Raw genomic sequence first — 21,637 nt, 5'->3', positions numbered from 1 at the left:
TTGCTTGTCTTGCCCCCTCAAACTTCAAACGTAGCTTAGGTGGTCTGTGCTGGGCGCCTCCGGCAGCCCTGCTCCAAAAATGCGAACGTCTGCAGATAGCTCGCAGGCAGAAAGAGCTAGCCTGGAAAGCTGTTGCTCAGCCTCATCTGCCCATGGCACTGCTCGCACAGAGGCACAGAGACTGGGGCTGCTTGCTTGTCTTGTCCCCTCAAACTTCAAACGTAGCTTAGGTGGTCTGTGCTGGGCGCCTCCGGCAGCCCTGCTCCGAAAATGCGAACGTCTGCAGATAGCTCGCAGGCAGAAAGAGCTAGCCTGGAAAGCTGTTGCTCAGCCTCATCTGCCCATGGAACTGCTCGCACAGAGGCACAGAGACTGGGGCTGCTTGCTTGTCTTGTCCCCTCAAACTTCAAACGTAGCTTAGGTGGTCTGTGCCGGGCGCCTCCGGCAGCCCTGCTCTGAAAATGCGAACGTCTGCAGATAGCTCGCAGGCAGAAAGAGCTAGCCTGGAAAGCTGTTGCTCAGCCTCATCTGCCCATGGCACTGCTCGCACAGAGGCACAGAGACTGGGGCTGCTTGCTTGTCTTGCCCCCTCAAACTTCAAATGTAGCTTAGGTGGTCCGTGCCGGGCGCCTGTGTCAGCCCTGCTCCGAAAATGCAAACGTCTGCAGATAGGTCGCAGGCAGAAAGAGCTAGCCTGGAAAGCTGTTGCTCAGCCTCATCTGCCCATGGCACTGCTCGCACAGAGGCACAGAGACTGGGGCTGCTTGCTTGTCTTGTCCCCTCAAACTTCTAACGTAGCTTAGGTGGTCCGTGCCGGGCGCCTCCGGCAGCCCTGCTCCGAAAATGGAACATATGCAGATAGCTCGCAGGCAGAAAGAGCTAGCCTGGAAAGCTGTTGCTCAGCCTCATCTGCCCATGGCACTGCTCGCACAGAGGCACAGTGACTGGGGCTGCTTGCTTGTCTTGCCCCCTCAAACTTCAAACATATCTTAGGTGTTCCGTGCCGTCCGCCTCCAGCAGCCCTGCTCCGAAAATGCGAACGTCTGCAGATAGCTCGCAGGCAGAAAGAGCTAGCCTGGAAAGCTGTTGCTCAGCCTCATCTGCCCATGGCACTGCTCGCACAGAGGCACAGAGACTGGGGCTGCTTGCTTGTCTTGTACCCTCAAACTTCCAACGTAGCTTAGGTGGTGCGTGCCGGGCGCCTCCGGCAGCCCTGCTCCGAAAATGCGAACGTCTGCAGATAGCTCGCAGGCAGAAAGAGCTAGCCTGGAAAGCTGTTGCTCAGCCTCATCTGCCCATGGCACTGCTCGCACAGAGGCACAGAGACTGGGGCTGCTTGCTTGTCTTGTCCCCTCAAACTTCAAAAGTAGCTTAGGTGGTCTGTGCTTGGCGCCTCCGGCAGCCCTGCTCCGAAAATGCGAACGTCTGCAGATAGCTCACAGGCAGAAAGAGCTAGCCTGGAAAGCTGTTGCTCAGCGTCATCTGCCCATGGCACTGCTCGCACAGAGGCACAGAGACTGGGGCTGCTTGCTTGTCTTGCCTGCTGAAACTTCAAACGTAGCTTAGGTGGTCCGTGGCTGGTGCCTCCGGCAGCCCTGCTCCGAAAATGCGAACGTCTGCAGATAGCTCGCAGGCAGAAAGAGCTAGCCTGGAAAGCTGTTGCTCAGCCTCATCTGCCCATGGCACTGCTCGCACAGAGGCACAGAGACTGGGGCTGCTTGCTTGTCTTGTCCCCTCAAACTTCAAAAGTAGCTTAGGTGGTCTGTGCTTGGCGCCTCCGGCAGCCCTGCTCCGAAAATGCGAACGTCTGCAGATAGCTCACAGGCAGAAAGAGCTAGCCTGGAAAGCTGTTGCTCAGCCTCATCTGCCCATGGCACTGCTCGCACAGAGGCACAGAGACTGGGGCTGCTTGCTTGTCTTGTCCCCTCAAACTTCAAACGTAGCTTACGTGGTCTGTGCCGGGCGCCTCCGGCAGCCCTGCTCTGAAAATGCAAACGTCTGCAGATAGCTCGCAGGCAGAAAGAGCTAGCCTGGAAAGCTGTTTCTCAGCCTCATCTGCCCATGGCACTGCTCACACAGAGGCACAGAGACTGAGGCTGCTTGCTTGTCTTGTCCCCTCAAACTTCAAACGTATCTTTTGGCTGTTTGTGTCGGGCGCCTTTGGCAGCCCTGCTCCGAAAATGCAAACGTCTGCAGATAGCTCGCAGGCAGAAAGAGCTAGCCTGGAAAGCTGTTGCTCAGCCTCATCTGTCCATGGCACTGCTCGCACAGAGGCACAGAGACTGGGGCTGCTTGCTTGTCTTGCCCCCTCAAACTTCAAACGTAGCTTATGTGGTCTGTGCTGGGCGCCTCCGGCAGCCCTGCTCCAAAAATGCGAACGTCTGCAGATAGCTCGCAGGCAGAAAGAGCTAGCCTGGAAAGCTGTTGCTCAGCCTCATCTGCCCATGGCACTGCTCGCACAGAGGCACAGAGACTGGGGCTGCTTGCTTGTCTTGTCCCCTCAAACTTCTAACGTAGCTTAGGTGGTCTGTGCTGGGCGCCTCCGGCAGCCCTGCTCCGAAAATGCGAACGTCTGCAGATAGCTCGCAGGCAGAAAGAGCTAGCCTGGAAAGCTGTTGCTCAGCCTCATCTGCCCATGGCACTGCTCGCACAGAGGCACAGAGACTGGGGCTGCTTGCTTGTCTTGTCCCCTCAAACTTCAAACGTAGCTTAGGTGGTCTGTGCCGGGCGCCTCCGGCAGCCCTGCTCTGAAAATGCGAACGTCTGCAGATAGCTCGCAGGCAGAAAGAGCTAGCCTGGAAAGCTGTTGCTCAGGCTCATCTGCCCATGGCACTGCTCGCACAGAGGCACAGAGACTGGGGCTGCTTGCTTGTCTTGCCCCCTCAAACTTCAAATGTAGCTTAGGTGGTCCGTGCCGGGCGCCTCCGGCAGCCCTGCTCCGAAAATGCAAACGTCTGCAGATAGGTCGCAGGCAGAAAGAGCTAGCCTGGAAAGCTGTTGCTCAGCCTCATCTGCCCATGGCACTGCTCGCACAGAGGCACAGAGACTGGGGCTGCTTGCTTGTCTTGTCCCCTCAAACTTCTAACGTAGCTTAGGTGGTCCGTGCCGGGCGCCTCCGGCAGCCCTGCTCCGAAAATGCGAACATATGCAGATAGCTCGCAGGCAGAAAGAGCTAGCCTGGAAAGCTGTTGCTCAGCCTCATCTGCCCATGGCACTGCTCGCACAGAGGCACAGTGACTGGGGCTGCTTGCTTGTCTTGTCCCCTCAAACTTCAAACATATCTTAGGTGTTCCGTGCCGTCCGCCTCCAGCAGCCCTGCTCCGAAAATGCGAACGTCTGCAGATAGCTCGCAGGCAGAAAGAGCTAGCCTGGAAAGCTGTTGCTCAGCCTCATCTGCCCATGGCACTGCTCGCACAGAGGCACAGAGACTGGGGCTGCTTGCTTGTCTTGTACCCTCAAACTTCCAACGTAGCTTAGGTGGTGCGTGCCGGGCGCCTCCGGCAGCCCTGCTCCGAAAATGCGAACGTCTGCAGATAGCTCGCAGGCAGAAAGAGCTAGCCAGGAAAGCTGTTGCTCAGCCTCATCTGCCCATGGCACTGCTCGCACAGAGGCACAGAGACTGGGGCTGCTTGCTTGTCTTGGCCCCTCAAACTTCAAACATATCTTAGGTGGTCTGTGCTTGCGCCTCCGTCAGCCCTGCTCCAAAAATGCGAACGTCTGCAGATAGCTCGCAGGCAGAAAGAGCTAGCCTGGAAAGCTGTTGCTCAGCCTCATCTGCCCATGGCACTGCTCGCACAGAGGCACAGAGACTGGGGTTGCTTGCTTGTCTTGTCCCCTCAAACTTCAAAAGTAGCTTAGGTGGTCTGTGCTTGGCGCCTCCGGCAGCCCTGCTCCGAAAATGCGAACGTCTGCAGATAGCTCGCAGGCAGAAAGAGCTAGCCTGGAAAGCTGTTGCTCAGCCTCATCTGCCCATGGCACTGCTCGCACAGAGGCACAGAGACTGGGGCTGCTTGCTTGTCTTGTCCCCTCAAACTTCTAACGTATCTTTTGGCTCTTTGTATCGGTCGCCTTTGGCAGCCCTGCTCCGAAAAAGCGAACATATGCAGATAGCTCGCAGGCAGAAAGTGCTAGCCTGGAAAGCTGTTGCTCAGCCTCATCTGCCCATGGCACTGCTCGCACAGAGGCACAGAGACTGGGGCTGCTTGCTTGTCTTGCCCCCTGAAACTTCAAACGTAGCTTAGGTGGTCCGTGCCGGGCGCCTCCGGCAGCCCTGCTCCGAAAATGCGAACGTCTGCAGATAGCTCGCAGGCAGAAAGAGCTAGCCTGGAAAGCTGTTGCTCAGCCTCATCTGTCCATGGCACTGCTCGCACAGAGGCACAGAGACTGGGGCTGCTTGCTTGTCTTGTCCCCTCAAACTTCAAACGTAGCTTAGGTGGTCTGTGCTGGGCGCCTCCGGCAGCCCTGCTCCAAAAATGCGAACGTCTGCAGATAGCTCGCAGGCAGAAAGAGCTAGCCTGGAAAGCTGTTGCTCAGCCTCATGTGCCCATGGCACTGCTCGCACAGAGGCACAGAGACTGGGGCTGCTTGCTTGTCTTGTCCCCTCAAACTTCAAACGTAGCTTAGGTTGTCTGTGCTGGGCGCCTCCGGCAGCCCTGCTCCGAAAATGCGAACGTCTGCAGATAGCACGCAGGCAGAAAGAGCTAGCCTGGAAAGCTGTTGCTCAGCCTCATCTGCCCATGGCAGTGCTCGCACAGAGGCACAGAGACTGGGGCTGCTTGCTTGTCTTGTCCCCTCAAACTTCAAACGTAGCTTAGGTGGTCTGTGCCGGGCGCCTCCGGCAGCCCTGCTCTGAGAATGCGAACGTCTGCAGATAGCTCGCAGGCAGAAAGAGCTAGCCTGGAAAGCTGTTGCTCAGCCTCATCTGCCCATGGCACTGCTCGCACAGAGGCACAGAGACTGGGGCTGCTTGCTTGTCTTGTCCCCTCAAACTTCAAACGTAGCTTAGGTGGTCCGTGCCGGGCGCTTCCGGCAGCCCTGCTCCGAAAATGCAAACGTCTGCAGATAGGTCGCAGGCAGAAAGAGCTAGCCTGGAAAGCTGTTGCTCAGCCTCATCTGCTATGGCACTGCTCGCACAGAGGCACAGAGACTGGGGCTGCTTGCTTGTCTTGTCCCCTCAAACTTCTAACGTAACTTAGGTGGTCCGTGCCGGGCGCCTCCGGCAGCCCTGCTCCGAAAATGCGAACATATGCAGATAGCTCGCAGGCAGAAAGTGCTAGCCTGGAAAGCTGTTGCTCAGCCTCATGTGCCCATGGCACTGCTCGCACAGAGGCACAGTGACTGGGGCTGCTCTCTTGTCTTGCCCCCTCAAACTTCAAACTTAGCTTAGGTGTTCCGTGCCGTCCGCCTCCAGCAGCCCTGCTCCGAAAATGCGAACGTCTGCAGATAGCTGTCAGCCAGAAAGAGCTAGCCTGGAAAGCTGTTGCTCAGCCTCATCTGCCCATGGCACTGGTTGCACAGAGGCACAGAGACTGGGGCTGCTTGCTTGTCTTGCCCCCTGAAACTTCAAACGTAGCTTAGGTGGTCCGTGCCGGGCACCTCCGGCAGCCCTGCTCCGAAAATGCGAACGTCTGCAGATAGCTCGCAGGCAGAAAGAGCTAGCCTGGAAAGCTGTTGCTCAGACTCATCTGCCCATGGCACTGCTCGAACAGAGGCACAGGGACTGTGGCTGCTTGCTTGTCTTGCCACCTCAAACTTGCAATGTAGCCCGGGGATGGGAGTGTAATTTTAGGCGCCTTCTGCAGCCCTGCTCCAAAAACGCGAACGTCTGCAGATAGCTGGCAGCCAGAAGGGGCTAGCCTGGAAAGCTGTTGCTCAGCCTCATCTGCCCATGGCACTGCTCGCACCTAAGCACAGAGACTGGGTCTGCTTGCTTGTCTTGCCACCTCAAACTTCACACCTATATTAGGAGGTACCTGCCATGCGCCTCCTGCTGCCCTGCTCCGAAAATTGGTCTGCAGATAGCTGGCAGCCAGAAGGGGCTAGCGTGGAAAGCTGTTGCTCAGCCTCATCTGCCCATGGCACTGCTCGCACAGAGGCACAGAGACTGGGGCTGCTTGCTTGTCTTGCCACGTGAAACTTCCAACGTGTCCCGGGGATGGGTGTGTCATTCCAGGCGCCTCCAGCAGTCCTGCTCCCAAAATGGGAATGTCTGCAGATAGCTCGCAGGTAGAAAGGGCTAGCCTGGAAAGCTGTTGCTCAGCCTCATCTGCCCATGGCACTGCTCGCACAGAGGCACAGAGACTGGGGCTGCTTGCTGGTCTTGCCACCTCAAACTTCAAACGTATGTAGGGGGTCCGTGAAAGACACCTCCGGCAGCCGTGCTCCGAAAACGCAAACAGCTGCAGATAGCTGGCAGACAGAAGGGGCTAGCCTGGAAAGCTGTTGCTCAGCATAATCTGCCCATGGCACTGCTCGCACAGAGGCACACAGACTGGGGTGCTTGCTTGTCTTCCCTACTCAAACTTCAAAAGTTTATTAGGAGATACCTGTCGGGCGCCTTCTGCAGCCCTGCTCCGAAAAAGGGAATGTCTGCAGATAGCTGGCAGGTAGAAAGGGCTAGCCTGGAAAGCTGTTGCTCAGCCTCATCTGCCCATGGCACTGCTCGCACAGAGGCACAGAGACTGGGTCTGCTTGCTTGTCTTGCCACCTCAAACCTCAAGCCTATATTAGGAGGTACCTGCCGTGCTCGTCCTGCTACCCAGCTCCGAAAATGGGAACGTCTGCAGATATCTGGCAGGCAGAAGGGGTAGCCTGGAAAACTGTTGCTCAGCCTCATCTGCTCATGGCACTGCTCGCACAGAGGCACAGAGACTGGGGCTGCTTGCTTGTCTTGCCCCCTCAAACTTCAAACCTATATTAGGAGGTACCTGCCGTGCTCCTCCTGCTACCCTGCTCCGAAAATGGGAACGTCTGCAGATAGCTGGCAGGCAGAAGGGGCTAGCCTGGAAAACTGTTGCTCAGCCTCATCTGCTCATGGCACTGCTCGCACAGAGCCACAGAGACTGGGGCTGCTTGCTTGTCATGCCACCTCAAACTTCCAATGTAGGCCGGGGATGGGGTTGTCATTCCAGGCACCTCCAGCATTCCTGCTCCGAAAATGGGAATGTCTGCAGATAGCTCGCCGGTAGAAAGGGCTAGCCTGGAAAGCTGTTGCTCAGCGTCATCTGCCCATGGCACTGCTCGCACAGAGGCACAGGGACTGGGGCTGCTTGCTTGTCTTGCCACCTCAAACTTCCAATGTAGCCCAGGGAAGTGTGTATAATTTCAGGCGCCTCCAGCAGCCCTGCTGTGAAAAAGCGAACGTCTGCAGATAGCTGGCAGCCAGAAGGGGCTAGCCTGGAAAGCTGTTGCTCAGCCTCATCTGCCCATGGCACTGCTCGCACTGAGGCACAGAGACTGGGGCTGCTTGCTTGTCTTGCCACCTCAAACTTCCAAAGTATCCCGGGGATCGATGATCCCTTCTGGGCACGACCGGCAGCCCTGCTTTAAAAAGGCGAACATCTGCAGATAGCTGGCAGCCAGAAGGGGCTAGCCTGGAAAGCTGTTGCTCAGCTTCATCTGGCCATGGCAATGCTCGCACAGAGGCACAGGGACTGGGGCTGCTTGCTTGTCTTGCCACCTCAAACTTCCAATGTGGCCCGGGGATGGGGTTGTCATTCCAGGCCCCTCCAGCAGTTCTTCTCCCAAAATGGGAATGTCTGCAGATAGCTCGCAGGGAGAAAGAGCTAGCCTGGAAAGCTGTTGCTCAGCCTCATCTGCCCATGGCACTGCTCGCACAGAGGCACAGAGGCTGGGGCTGCTTGCTTGTCTTGTCCCCTCAAACTTCAAACATATCTTAGGTGGTCCGTGCCGGGCGCATCCAGCAGCCCTGCTCCGAAAATGCGAACGTCTGCAGATAGCTCGCAGGCAGAAAGAGCTAGCCTGGAAAGCTGTTGCTCAGCCTCATCTGCCCATGGCACTGCTCGCACAGAGGCACAGAGACTGGGGCTGCTTGCTTGTCTTGTCCTCTCAAACTTCAAACGTAGCTTAGGTGGTCCGTGCCGGGCGCCTCCGGCAGCCCTGCTCCGAAAATGCGAACGTCTGCAGATAGCTCGCAGGCAGAAAGAGCTAGCCTGGAAAGCTGTTGCTCAGCCTCATCTGCCCATGGCACTGCTCGCACAGAGGCACAGAGACTGGGGCTGCTTGCTTGTCTTGTCCCCTCAAACTTCTAACGTATCTTTTGGCTGTTTGTATCGGTCGCCTTTGGCAGCCCTGCTCCGAAAAAGCGAACATATGCAGATAGCTCGCAGGCAGAAAGTGCTAGCCTGGAAAGCTGTTGCTCAGCCTCATCTGCCCATGGCACTGCTCGCACAGAGGCACAGAGACTGGGGCTGCTTGCTTGTCTTGTCCCCTTAAACTTCAAACGTAGCTTAGGTGGTCCGTGGCTTGTGCCTCCGGCAGCCCTGCTCCGAAAATGCGAACGTCTGCAGATAGCTCGCAGGCAGAAAGAGCTAGCCTGGAAAGCTCTTGCTCAGCCTCATCTGCCCATGGCACTGCTCGCACAGAGGCACAGAGACTGGGGCTGCTTGCTTGTCTTGTACCCTCAAACTTCAAACGTAGCTTTTGGCTGTTTGTGTCAGGCGCCTTTGGCAGCCCTGCTCCGAAAATGCGAACGTCTGCAGATAGCTCGCAGGCAGAAAGAGCTAGCCTGGAAAGCTGTTGCTCAGCCTCATCTGCCCATGGCACTGCTCGCACAGAGGCACAGAGACTGGGGCTGCTTGCTTGTCTTGTGCCCTCAAACTTCAAACGTAGCTTAGGTGGTCTGTGCTGGGCGCCTCCGGCAGCCCTGCTCCAAAAATGCGAACGTCTGCAGATAGCTCGCAGGCAGAAAGAGCTAGCCTGGAAAGCTGTTGCTCAGCCTCATCTGCCCATGGCACTGCTCGCACAGAGGCACAGAGACTGGGGCTGCTTGCTTGTCTTGCCCCCTCAAACTTCAAGCGTAGCTTACGTGGTCCGTGCCGGGCGCCTCCGGCAGCCCTGCTCCGAAAATGCAAACGTGTGCAGATAGCTCGCAGGCAGAAAGAGCTAGCCTGGAAAGCTGTTGCTCAGCCTCATCTGCCCATGGCACTGCTCGCACAGAGGCACAGAGACTGGGGCTGCTTGCTTGTCTTGCCCCCTCAAACTTCAAACGTAGCTTACGTGGTCCGTGCCGGGCGCCTCCGGCAGCCCCGCTCCGAAAATGCAAACGTCTGCAGATAGCTCGCAGGCAGAAAGAGCTAGCCTGGAAAGCTGTTGCTCAGCCTCATCTGCCCATGGCACTGCTCGCACAGAGGCACAGAGACTGAGGCTGCTTGCTTGTCTTGCCCCCTGAAAATTCAAACGTAGCTTAGGTGGTCCGTGCCGGGCGCCTCCGGCAGCCCTGCTCCGAAAATGCGAACGTCTGCAGATAGCTCGCAGGCAGAAAGAGCTAGCCTGGAAAGCTGTTGCTCAGCCTCATCTGCCCATGGCACTGCTCGCACAGAGGCACAGAGACTGGGGCTGCTTGCTTGTCTTGTCCCCTCAAACTTCCAACGTAGCTTAGGTGGTCTGTGCCGGGCGCCTCCGGCAGCCCTGCTCCGAAAATGCGAACGTCTGCAGATAGCTCGCAGGCAGAAAGAGCTAGCCTGGAAAGCTGTTGCTCAGCCTCATCTGCCCATGGCACTGCTCGCACAGAGGCACAGAGACTGGGGCTGCTTGCTTGTCTTGTCTCCTCAAACTTCAAATGTAGCTTAGGTTGTCTGTGCTGGGCGCCTCCGGCAGCCCTGCTCTGAAAATGCGAACGTCTGCAGATAGCTCGCAGGCAGAAAGAGCTAGCCTGGAAAGCTGTTGCTCAGCCTCATCTGCCCATGGCACTGCTCGCACAGAGGCACAGAGACTGGGGCTGCTTGCTTGTCTTGCCCCCTCAAACTTCAAACGTGGCTTAGGTGGTCCGTGCCGGGCGCCTCCGGCAGCCCCGCTCCGAAAATGCGAACGTCTGCAGATACCTCGCAGGCAGAAAGAGGTAGCCTGGAAAGCTGTTGCTCAGCCTCATCTGTCCATGGCACTGCTCGCACAGAGGCACAGAGACTGGGGCTGCTTGCTTGTCTTGCCCCCTCAAACTTCTAACGTAGCTTAGGTGGTCCGTGCCGGGCGCCTCCGGCAGCCCTGCTCCAAAAATGCGAACGTCTGCAGATAGCTCGCAGGCAGAAAGAGCTAGCCTTGAAAGCTGTTGCTCAGCCTCATGTGCCCATGGCACTGCTCGCACAGAGGCACAGAGACTGAGGCTGCTTGCTTGTCTTGCCCCCTGAAAATTCAAACGTAGCTTAGGTGGTCCGTGCCGGGCGCCTCCGGCAGCCCTGCTTTGAAAATGAGAACGTCTGCAGATAGCTTGCAGGCAGAAAGAGCTAGCCTGGAAAGCTGTTGCTCAGCCTCATCTGCCCATGGCACTGCTCGCACAGAGGCACAGAGACTGGGGCTGCTTGCTTGTCTTGTCCCCTCAAACTTCAAGCGTATCTTTTGGCTCTTTGTGCCGGGCGACTTTGGCAGCCCTGCTCCGAAAATGCAAAAGTCTGCAGATAGCTCGCAGGCAGAAAGAGCTAGCCTGGAAAGCTGTTGCTCAGCCTCATCTGCCCATGGCACTGCTCGCACAGAGGCACAGAGACTGGGGCTGCTTGCTTGTCTTGTCCCCTCAAACTTCTAACGTAGCTTAGGTGGTCCGTGCCGGGCGCCTCCGGCAGCCCTGCTTTGAAAATGCGAACGTCTGCAGATAGCTTGCAGGCAGAAAGAGCTAGCCTGGAAAGCTGTTGCTCAGCCTCATCTGCCCATGGCACTGCTCGCACAGAGGCACAGAGGCTGGGGCTGCTTGCTTGTCTTGTCCCCTCAAACTTCAAACGTTTCTTTTGGCTGTTAGTGCCGGGCGACTTTGGCAGCCCTGCTCCGAAAATGCAAACGTCTGCAGATAGCTCGCAGGCAGAAAGAGCTAGCCTGGAAAGCTGTTGCTCAGCCTCATCTGCCCATGGCACTGCTCGCACAGAGGCACAGAGACTGGGGCTGCTTGCTTGTCTTGTCCCCTCAAACTTCAAACGTAAATTAGGTGGTCTGTGCTGGGCGCCTCCGGCAGCCCTGATCCGAAAATGCGAACGTCTGCAGATAGCTCGCAGGCAGAAAGAGCTAGCCTGGAAAGCTGTTGCTCAGCCTCATCTGCCCATGGCACTGCTCGCACAGAGGCACAGAGACTGGGGCTGCTTGCTTGTCTTGCCCCGTCAAACTTCAAATGTAGCTTAGGTGGTCCGTGCCGGGCCCCTGTGTCAGCCCTGCTCCGAAAATACAAACGTCTGCAGATAGCTCGCAGGCAGAAAGATCTAGCCTGGAAAGCTGTTGCTCAGCCTCATCTGCCCATGGCACTGCTCGCACAGAGGCACAGAGACTGGGGCTGCTTGCTTGTCTTGTCCCCTCAAACTTCTAAGGTAGCTTAGGTGGTCCGTGCCGGGCGCCTTTGGCAGCCCTGCTCCGAAAATGCGAACATATGCAGATACCTTGCAGGCAGAAAGTGCTAGCCTGGAAAGCTGTTGCTCAGCCTCATCTGCCCATGGCACTGCTCGCACAGAGGCACAGTGACTGGGGCTGCTTGCTTGTCTTGCCCCCTCAAACTTCAAACGTAGCTTACGTGGTCCGTGCCGGGCGCCTCCGGCAGCCCCGCTCCGAAAATGCGAACGTCTGCAGATAGCTCGCAGGCAGAAAGAGCTAGCCTGGAAAGCTGTTGCTCAGCCTCATCTGCCCATGGCACTGCTCGCACAGAGGCACAGAGACTGGGGCTGCTTGCTTGTCTTGTCCCCTCAAACTTCTAAGGTAGCTTAGGTGGTCCGTGCCGGGCGCCTTTGGCAGCCCTGCTCCGAAAATGCGAACATATGCAGATACCTTGCAGGCAGAAAGTGCTAGCCTGGAAAGCTGTTGCTCAGCCTCATCTGCCCATGGCACTGCTCGCACAGAGGCACAGAGACTGGGGCTGCTTGCTTGTCTTGCCCCCTCAAACTTCAAACGTAGCTTACGTGGTCCGTGCCGGGCGCCTCCGGCAGCCCCGCTCCGAAAATGCGAACGTCTGCAGATAGCTCGCAGGCAGAAAGAGCTAGCCTGGAAAGCTGTTGCTCAGCCTCATCTGCCCATGGCACTGGTCGCACAGAGGCACAGAGACTGGGGCTGCTTGCTTGTCTTGCCCCCTCAAACTTCAAACATAGCTTAGGTGGTCCGTGCCGGGCGCCTCCGGCAGCCCTGCTCCGAAAATGCGAACGTCTGCAGATAGCTCGCAGGCAGAAAGAGCTAGCCTGGAAAGCTGTTGCTCAGCCTCATCTGCCCATGGCACTGCTCGCACAGAGGCACAGAGACTGGGGCTGCTTGCTTGTCTTGCCCCCTCAAACTTCAAGCGTAGCTTACGTGGTCCGTGCCGGGCGCCTGTGTCAGCCCTGCTCCGAAAATGCGAACGTCTGCAGATAGCTCGCAGGCAGAAAGAGCTAGCCTTGAAAGCTGTTGCTCAGCCTCATCTGCCCATGGCACTGCTCGCACAGAGGCACAGAGACTGGGGCTGCTTGCTTGTCTTGTCCCCTCAAACTTCCAACGTAGCTTAGGTGGTCTGTGCCGGGCGCCTCCGGCAGCCCTGCTCCGAAAATGCGAACGTCTGCAGATAGCTCGCAGGCAGAAAGTGCTAGCCTGGAAAGCTGTTGCTCAGCCTCATCTGCCCATGGCACTGCTCGCACAGAGGCACAGAGACTGGGGCTGCTTGCTTGTCTTGCCCCGTCAAACTTCAAATGTAGCTTAGGTGGTCCGTGCCGGGCGCCTGTGTCAGCCCTGCTCCGAAAATGCAAACGTCTGCAGATAGCTCGCAGGCAGAAAGATCTAGCCTGGAAAGCTGTTGCTCAGCCTCATCTGCCCATGGCACTGCTCGCACAGAGGCACAGAGACTGGGGCTGCTTGCTTGTCTTGTCCCCTCAAACTTCTAACGTAGCTTAGGTGGTCCGTGCCAGGCGCCTTTGTCAGCCCTGCTCCGAAAATGCGAACATATGCAGATAGCCCGCAGGCAGAAAGAGCTAGCCTGGAAAGCTGTTGCTCAGCCTCATCTGCCCATGGCACTGCTCGCACAGAGGCACAGAGAGTGGGGCTGCTTGCTTGTCTTGCCCCCTCAAACTTCAAACGTAGCTTAGGTGGTCCGTGCCGGGCGCCTCCGGCAAACCTGCTCCGAAAATGCGAACGTCTGCAGATAGCTCGCAGGCAGAAAGTACTAGCCTGGAAAGCTGTTGCTCAGCCTCATCTGCCCATGGCACTGCTCGCACAGAGGCACAGAGACTGGGGCTGCTTGCTTGTCTTGTCCCCTCAAACTTCAAACGTAGCTTAGGTGGTCCGTGCCGGGCGCCTCCGGCAGCCCTGCTCCGAAAATGCGAACGTCTGCAGATAGCTCGCAGGCAGAAAGAGCTAGCCTGGAAAGCTGTTGCTCAGCCTCATCTGCCCATGGCACTGCTCGCACAGAGGCACAGAGGCTGGGGCTGCTTGCTTGTCTTGTCCCCTCAAACTTCAAACGTTTCTTTTGGCTGTTTGTGCCGGGCGAATTTGCAGCCCTGCTCCGAAAATGCAAACGTCTGCAGATAGCTCGCAGGCAGAAAGAGCTAGCCTGGAAAGCTGTTGCTCAGCCTCATCTGCCCATGGCACTGCTCGCACAGAGGCACAGAGACTGGGGCTGCTTGCTTGTCTTGTCCCCTCAAACTTCAAACGTAGATTAGGTGGTCTGTGCTGGGCGCCTCCGGCAGCCCTGCTCCAAAAATGCGAACGTCTGCAAATAGCTCGCAGGCAGAAAGAGCTAGCCTGGAAAGCTGTTGCCCAGCCTCATCTGCCCATGGCACTGCTCGCACAGAGGCACAGAGACTGGGGCTGCTTGCTTGTCTTGTCCCCTCAAACTTCAAACGTAGCTTACGTGGTCCGTGTTGGGCGCCTCCGGCAGCCCTGATCCGAAAATGCGAACGTCTGCAGATAGATCGCAGACAGAAAGAGCTAGCCTGGAAAGCTGTTGCTCAGCCTCATCTGCCCATGGCACTGCTCGCACAGAGGCACAGAGACTGGGGCTGCTTGCTTGTCTTGCCCCGTCAAACTTCAAATGTAGCTTAGGTGGTCCGTGCCGGGCGCCTGTGTCAGCCCTGCTCCAAAAATGCGAACATATGCAGATAGCTCGCAGGCAGAAAGATCTAGCTTGGAAAACTGTTGCTCAGCCTCATCTGCCCATGGCACTGCTCGCACAGAGGCACAGAGACTGGGGCTGCTTGCTTGTCTTGTCCCCTCAAACTTCTAACGTAGCTTAGGTGGTCCGTGCCGGGCGCCTCCGGCAGCCCTGCTCCGAAAATGCGAACATATGCAGATACCTTGCAGGCAGAAAGTGCTAGCCTGGAAAGCTGTTGCTCAGCCTCATCTGCCCATGGCACTGCTCGCACAGAGGCACAGTGACTGGGGCTGCTTGCTTGTCTTGCCCCCTCAAACTTCAAACGTAGCTTACGTGGTCCGTGCCGGGCGCCTCCGGCAGCCCTGCTCCGAAAATGCAAACGTCTGCAGATAGCTCGCAGGCAGAAAGAGCTAGCCTGGAAAGCTGTTGCTCAGCCTCATCTGCCCATGGCACTGCTCGCACAGAGGCACAGAGACTGGGGATGTTTGCTTGTCTTGTCCCCTCAAACTTCCAACGTAGCTTAGGTGGTCTGTGCCGGGCGCCTCCGGCAGCCCTGCTCCGAAAATGCGAACGTCTGCAGATAGCTCGCAGGCAGAAAGAGCTAGCCTGGAAAGCTGTTGCTCAGCCTCATGTGCCCATGGCACTGCTCGCACAGAGGCACAGAGACTGGGGATGCTTGCTTGTCTTGTCCCCTCAAACTTCAAAAGTTTCTTTTGGCTGTTTGTGCCGGGCGACTTTGGCAGCCCTGCTCCGAAAATGCAAACGTCTGCAGATAGCTCGCAGGCAGAAAGAGCTAGCCTGGAAAGCTGTTGCTCAGCCTCATCTGCCCATGGCACTGCTCGCACAGAGGCACAGAGACTGGGGCTGCTTGCTTGTCTTGCCCCCTCAAACTTCAAATGTAGCTTAGGTGGTCCGTGCCGGGCGCCTCCGGCAGCCCTGCTCCGAAAACGCAAACGTCTGCAGATAGGTCGCAGGCAGAAAGAGCTAGCCTGGAAAGCTGTTGCTCAACCTCATCTGCCCATGGCACTGCTCGCACAGAGGCACAGAGACTGGGGCTGCTTGCTTGTCTTGCCCCCTCAAACTTCAAACGTAGCTTAGGTGGTCCGTGCCGGGCGCCTTTGGCAGCCCTGCTCCGAAACTGCGAACGTCTGCAGATAGCTCGCAGGCAGAAAGAGCTAGCCTGGAAAGCTGTTGCTCAGCCTCATCTGCCCATGGCACTGCTCGCACAGAGGCACAGAGACTGGGGCTGCTTGCTTGTCTTGCCCCCTCAAACTTCAAGCGTAGCTTACGTGGTCCGTGCCGGGCGCCTCCGGCAGCCCTGCTCCGAAAATGCAAACGTCTGCAGATAGCTCGCAGGCAGAAAGAGCTAGCCTGGAAAGCTGTTGCTCAGCCTCATCTGCCCATGGCACTGCTCGCACAGAGGCACAGAGACTGGGGATGTTTGCTTGTCTTGTCCCCTCAAACTTCAAACGTAGCTTAGGTGGTTCGTGCCGGGCGCCTCCGGCAGCCCTGCTCCGAAAATGCGAACATATGCAGATAGCTCGCAGGCAGAAAGAGCTAGCCTGGAAAGCTGTTGCTCAGCCTCATCTGCCCATGGCACTGCTCGCACAGAGGCACAGAGACTGGGGCTGCTTGCTTGTCTTGCCCCCTCAAACTTCAAGCGTAGCTTACGTGGTCCGTGCCGGGCGCCTCCGGCAGCCCTGCTCCGAAAATGCAAACGTCTGCAGATAGCTCGCAGGCAGAAAGAGCTAGCCTGGAAAGCTGTTGCTCAGCCTCATCTGCCCATGGCACTGCTCGCACAGAGGCACAGAGACTGGGGATGTTTGCTTGTCTTGCCCCCTCAAACTTCAAACGTATCTTAGGTGGTCTGTGCTGGGCGCCTCCGTCAGCCCTGCTCCGAAAATGCGAACGTCTGCAGATAGGTCGCAGGCAGAAAGAGCTAGCCTGGAAAGCTGTTGCTCAGCCTCATCTGCCCATGGCACTGCTCGCACAGAGGCACAGAGACTGGGGCTGCTTGCTTGTCTTGCCCCCTGAAACTTCAAACGTAGCTTAGGTGGTCCGTGCCGGGCGCCTCCGGCAGCCCTGCTCTGAAAATGCGAACGTCTGCAGATAGCTCGCAGGCAGAAAGAGCTAGCCTGGAAAGCTGTTGCTCAGCCTCATCTGCCCATGGCACTGCTCGCACAGAGGCACAGAGACTGGGGCTGCTTGCTTGTCTTGCCCCCTGAAAATTCAAACGTAGCATAGGTGGTCCGTGCCGGGCGCCTCCGGCAGCCCTGCTTTGAAAATGAGAACGTCTGCAGATAGCTTGCAGGCAGAAAGAGCTAGCCTGGAAAGCTGTTGCTCAGCCTCATCTGCCCATGGCACTGCTCGCACAGAGGCACAGAGACTGGGGCTGCTTGCTTGTCTTGTCCCCTCAAACTTCTAACGTAGCTTAGGTGGTCCGTGCCGGGCGCCTCCGGCAGCCCTGCTTTGAAAATGCGAACGTCTGCAGATAGCTTGCAGGCAGAAAGAGCTAGCCTGGAAAGCTGTTGCTCAGCCTCATCTGCCCATGGCACTGCTCGCACAGAGGCACAGAGGCTGGGGCTGCTTGCTTGTCTTGTCCCCTCAAACTTCAAACGTTTCTTTTGGCTGTTAGTGCCGGGCGACTTTGGCAGCCCTGCTCCGAAAATGCGAACATATGCAGATAGCTCGCAGGCAGAAAGAGCTAGCCTGGAAAGCTGTTGCTCAGCCTCATCTGCCCATGGCACTGCTCGCACAGAGGCACAGAGACTGGGGCTGCTTGCTTGTCTTGCCCCGTCAAACTTCAAATGTAGCTTAGGTGGTCCGTGCCGGGCCCCTGTGTCAGCCCTGCTCCGAAAATACAAACGTCTGCAGATAGCTCGCAGGCAGAAAGAGCTAGCCTGGAAAGCTGTTGCTCAGCCTCATCTGCCCATGGCACTGCTCGCACAGAGGCACAGAGACTGGGGCTGCTTGCTTGTCTTGTCCCCTCAAACTTCTAAGGTAGCTTAGGTGGTCCGTGCCGGGCGCCTTTGGCAGCCCTGCTCCGAAAATGCGAACATATGCAGATACCTTGCAGGCAGAAAGTGCTAGCCTGGAAAGCTGTTGCTCAGCCTCATCTGCCCATGGCACTGCTCGCACAGAGGCACAGTGACTGGGGCTGCTTGCTTGTCTTGCCCCCTCAAACTTCAAACGTAGCTTACGTGGTCCGTGCCGGGCGCCTCCGGCAGCCCCGCTCCGAAAATGCGAACGTCTGCAGATAGCTCGCAGGCAGAAAGAGCTAGCCTGGAAAGCTGTTGCTCAGCCTCATCTGCCCATGGCACTGCTCGCACAGAGGCACAGAGACTGGGGCTGCTTGCTTGTCTTGTCCCCTCAAACTTCTAACGTAGCTTAGGTGGTCCGTGCCGGGCGCCTGTGTCAGCCCTGCTCCGAAAATGCGAACATATGCAGATACCTTGCAGGCAGAAAGTGCTAGCCTGGAAAGCTGTTGCTCAGCCTCATCTGCCCATGGCACTGCTCGCACAGAGGCACAGAGACTGGGGCTGCTTGCTTGTCTTGCCCCCTCAAACTTCAAACGTAGCTTAGGTGGTCCGTGCCGGGCGCCTCCGGCAGCCCTGCTCCGAAAATGCGAACGTCTGCAGATAGCTCGCAGGCAGAAAGAGCTAGCCTGGAAAGCTGTTGCTCAGCCTCATCTGCCCATGGCACTGCTCGCACAGAGGCACAGAGACTGGGGCTGCTTGCTTGTCTTGTCCCCTCAAACTTCTAACGTAGCTTAGGTGGTCCGTGCCAGGCGCCTCCGGCAGCCCTGCTCCGAAAATGCGAACGTGTGCAGATAGCCCGCAGGCAGAAAGAGCTAGCCTGGAAAGCTGTTGCTCAGCCTCATCTGCCCATGGCACTGCTCGCACAGAGGCACAGAGACTGGGGCTGCTTGCTTGTCTTGTCCCCTCAAACTTCAAACGTAAATTAGGTGGTCTGTGCTGGGCGCCTCCGGCAGCCCTGATCCGAAAATGCGAACGTCTGCAGATAGCTCGCAGGCAGAAAGAGCTAGCCTGGAAAGCTGTTGCTCAGCCTCATCTGCCCATGGCACTGCTCGCACAGAGGCACAGAGACTGGGGCTGCTTGCTTGTCTTGCCCCGTCAAACTTCAAATGTAGCTTAGGTGGTCCGTGCCGGGCCCCTGTGTCAGCCCTGCTCCGAAAATACAAACATCTGCAGATAGCTCGCAGGCAGAAAGATCTAGCCTGGAAAGCTGTTGCTCAGCCTCATCTGCCCATGGCACTGCTCGCACAGAGGCACAGAGACTGGGGCTGCTTGCTTGTCTTGTCCCCTCAAACTTCTAAGGTAGCTTAGGTGGTCCGTGCCGGGCGCCTGTGTCAGCCCTGCTCCGAAAATGCGAACATATGGAGATACCTTGCAGGCAGAAAGTGCTAGCCTGGAAAGCTGTTGCTCAGCCTCATCTGCCCATGGCACTGCTCGCACAGAGGCACAGAGACTGGGGCTGCTTGCTTGTCTTGCCCCCTCAAACTTCAAGCGTAGCTTACGTGGTCCGTGCCGGGCGCCTCCGGCAGCCCTGCTCCGAAAATGCGAACGTCTGCAGATAGCTCGCAGGCAGAAAGAGCTAGCCTTGAAAGCTGTTGCTCAGCCTCATCTGCCCATGGCACTGCTCGCACAGAGGCACAGAGACTGGGGCTGCTTGCTTGTCTTGTCCCCTCAAACTTCCAACGTAGCTTAGGTGGTCTGTGCCGGGCGCCTCCGGCAGCCCTGCTCCGAAAATGTGAACATATGCAGATAGCTCGCAGGCAGAAAGTGCTAGCCTGGAAAGCTGTTGCTCAGCCTCATCTGCCCATGGCACTGCTCGCACACAGGCACAGAGACTGGGGCTGCTTGCTTGTCTTGCCCCGTCAAACTTCAAATGTAGCTTAGGTGGTCCGTGCCGGGCGCCTGTGTCAGCCCTGCTCCGAAAATGCAAACGTCTGCAGATAGCTCGCAGGCAGAAAGATCTAGCCTGGAAAGCTGTTGCTCAGCCTCATCTGCCCATGGCACTGCTCGCACAGAGGCACAGAGACTGGGGCTGCTTGCTTGTCTTGTCCCCTCAAACTTCTAACGTAGCTTAGGTGGTCCGTGCCGGGCGCCTGTGTCAGCCCTGCTCCGAAAATGCGAACATATGCAGATACCTTGCAGGCAGAAAGTGCTAGCCTGGAAAGCTGTTGCTCAGCCTCATCTGCCCATGGCACTGCTCGCACAGAGGCACAGTGACTGGGGCTGCTTGCTTGTCTTGCCCCCTCAAACTTCAAACGTAGCTTACGTGGTCCGTGCCGGGCGCCTCCGGCAGCCCCGCTCCGAAAATGCGAACGTCTGCAGATAGCTCGCAGGCAGAAAGAGCTAGCCTGGAAAGCTGTTGCTCAGCCTCATCTGCCCATGGCACTGCTCGCACAGAGGCACAGAGACTGGGGCTGCTTGCTTGTCTTGTCCCCTCAAACTTCAAACATAGCTTAGGTGGTCCATGCCGGGCGCCTCCGGCAGCCCTGCTCCGAAAATGCGAACATAAGCAGATAGCCCGCAGGCAGAAAGAGCTAGCCTGGAAAGCTGTTGCTCAGCCTCATCTGCCCATGGCACTGCTCGCACAGAGGCACAGAGACTGGGGCTGCTTGCTTGTCTTGCCCCCTCAAACTTCAAACGTAACTTAGGTGGTCCGTGCCGGGCGCCTCCGGCAGCCCTGCTCCGAAAATGCGAACGTCTGCAGATAGCTCGCAGGCAGAAAGAGCTAGCCTGGAAAGCTGTTGCTCAGCCTCATCTGCCCATGGCACTGCTCGCACAGAGGCACAGAGACTGGGGCTGCTTGCTTGTCTTGTCCCCTCAAACTTCTAACGTAGCTTAGGTGGTCCGTGCCAGGCGCCTCCGGCAGCCCTGCTCCGAAAATGCGAACGTCTGCAGATAGCTCGCAGGCAGAAAGAGCTAGCCTGGAAAGCTGTTGCTCAGCCTCATCTGCCCATGGCACTGCTCGCACAGAGGCACAGAGGCTGGGGCTGCTTGCTTGTCTTGTCCCCTGAAACTTCAAACGTTTCTTTTGGCTGTTAGTGCCGGGCGACTTTGGCAGCCCTGCTCCGAAAATGCAAACGTCTGCAGATAGCTCGCAGGCAGAAAGAGCTAGCCTGGAAAGCTGTTGCTCAGCCTCATCTGCCCATGGCACTGCTCGCACAGAGGCACAGAGACTGGGGCTGCTTGCTTGTCTTGTCCCCTCAAACTTCAAACGTAAATTAGGTGGTCTGTGCTGGGCGCCTCCGTCAGCCCTGCTCCGAAAATGCGAACGTCTGCAGATAGCTCGCAGGCAGAAAGAGCTAGCCTGGAAAGCTGTTGCTCAGCCTCATCTGCCCATGGCACTGCTCGCACAGAGGCACAGAGACTGGGGCTGCTTGCTTGTCTTGCCCCGTCAAACTTCAAATGTAGCTTAGGTGGTCCGTACCGGGCGCCTGTGTCAGCCCTGCTCCGAAAATACAAACGTCTGCAGATAGCTCGCAGGCAGAAAGATCTAGCCTGGAAAGCTGTTGCTCAGCCTCATCTGCCCATGGCACTGGTCGCACAGAGGCACAGAGACTGGGACTGCTTGCTTGTCTTGTCCCCTCAAACTTCTAACGTAGCTTAGGTGGTCCGTGCCGGGCGCCTTTGGCAGCCCTGCTCCGAAAATGCGAACATATGCAGATACCTTGCAGGCAGAAAGAGCTAGCCTGGAAAGCTGTTGCTCAGCCTCATCTGCCCATGGCACTGCTCGCACAGAGGCACAGTGACTGGGGCTGCTTGCTTGTCTTGCCCCCTCAAACTTCAAACGTAGCTTACGTGGTCCGTGCCGGGCGCCTCCGGCAGCCCCGCTCCGAAAATGCGAACGTCTGCAGATAGCTCGCAGGCAGAAAGTGCTAGCCTGGAAAGCTGTTGCTCAGCCTCATCTGCCCATGGCACTGCTCGCACAGAGGCACAGAGACTGGGGCTGCTTGCTTGTCTTGCCCCCTCAAACTTCAAACATAGCTTAGGTGGTCCGTGCCGGGCGCCTCCGGCAGCCCTGCTCCGAAAATGCGAACATATGCAGATAGCCCGCAGGCAGAAAGAGCTAGCCTGGAAAGCTGTTGCTCAACCTCATCTGCCCATGGCACTGCTCGCACAGAGGCACAGAGACTGGGGCTGCTTGCTTGTCTTGCCCCCTCAAACTTCAAATGTAGCTTACGTGGTCCGTGCCGGGCGCCTCCGGCAGCCCTGCTCCGAAAATGCGAACGTCTGCAGATAGCTCGCAGGCAGAAAGAGCTAGCCTGGAAAGCTGTTGCTCAGCCTCATCTGCCCATGGCACTGCTCGCACAGAGGCACAGAGACTGGGGCTGCTTGCTTGTCTTGCCCCCTC

Source organism: Opisthocomus hoazin, chromosome 12 (assembly GCF_030867145.1).
Source record: "Opisthocomus hoazin isolate bOpiHoa1 chromosome 12, bOpiHoa1.hap1, whole genome shotgun sequence".
Taxonomy (NCBI): domain Eukaryota; kingdom Metazoa; phylum Chordata; class Aves; order Opisthocomiformes; family Opisthocomidae; genus Opisthocomus; species Opisthocomus hoazin.
This window is presented reverse-complemented; position numbering follows the sequence as displayed.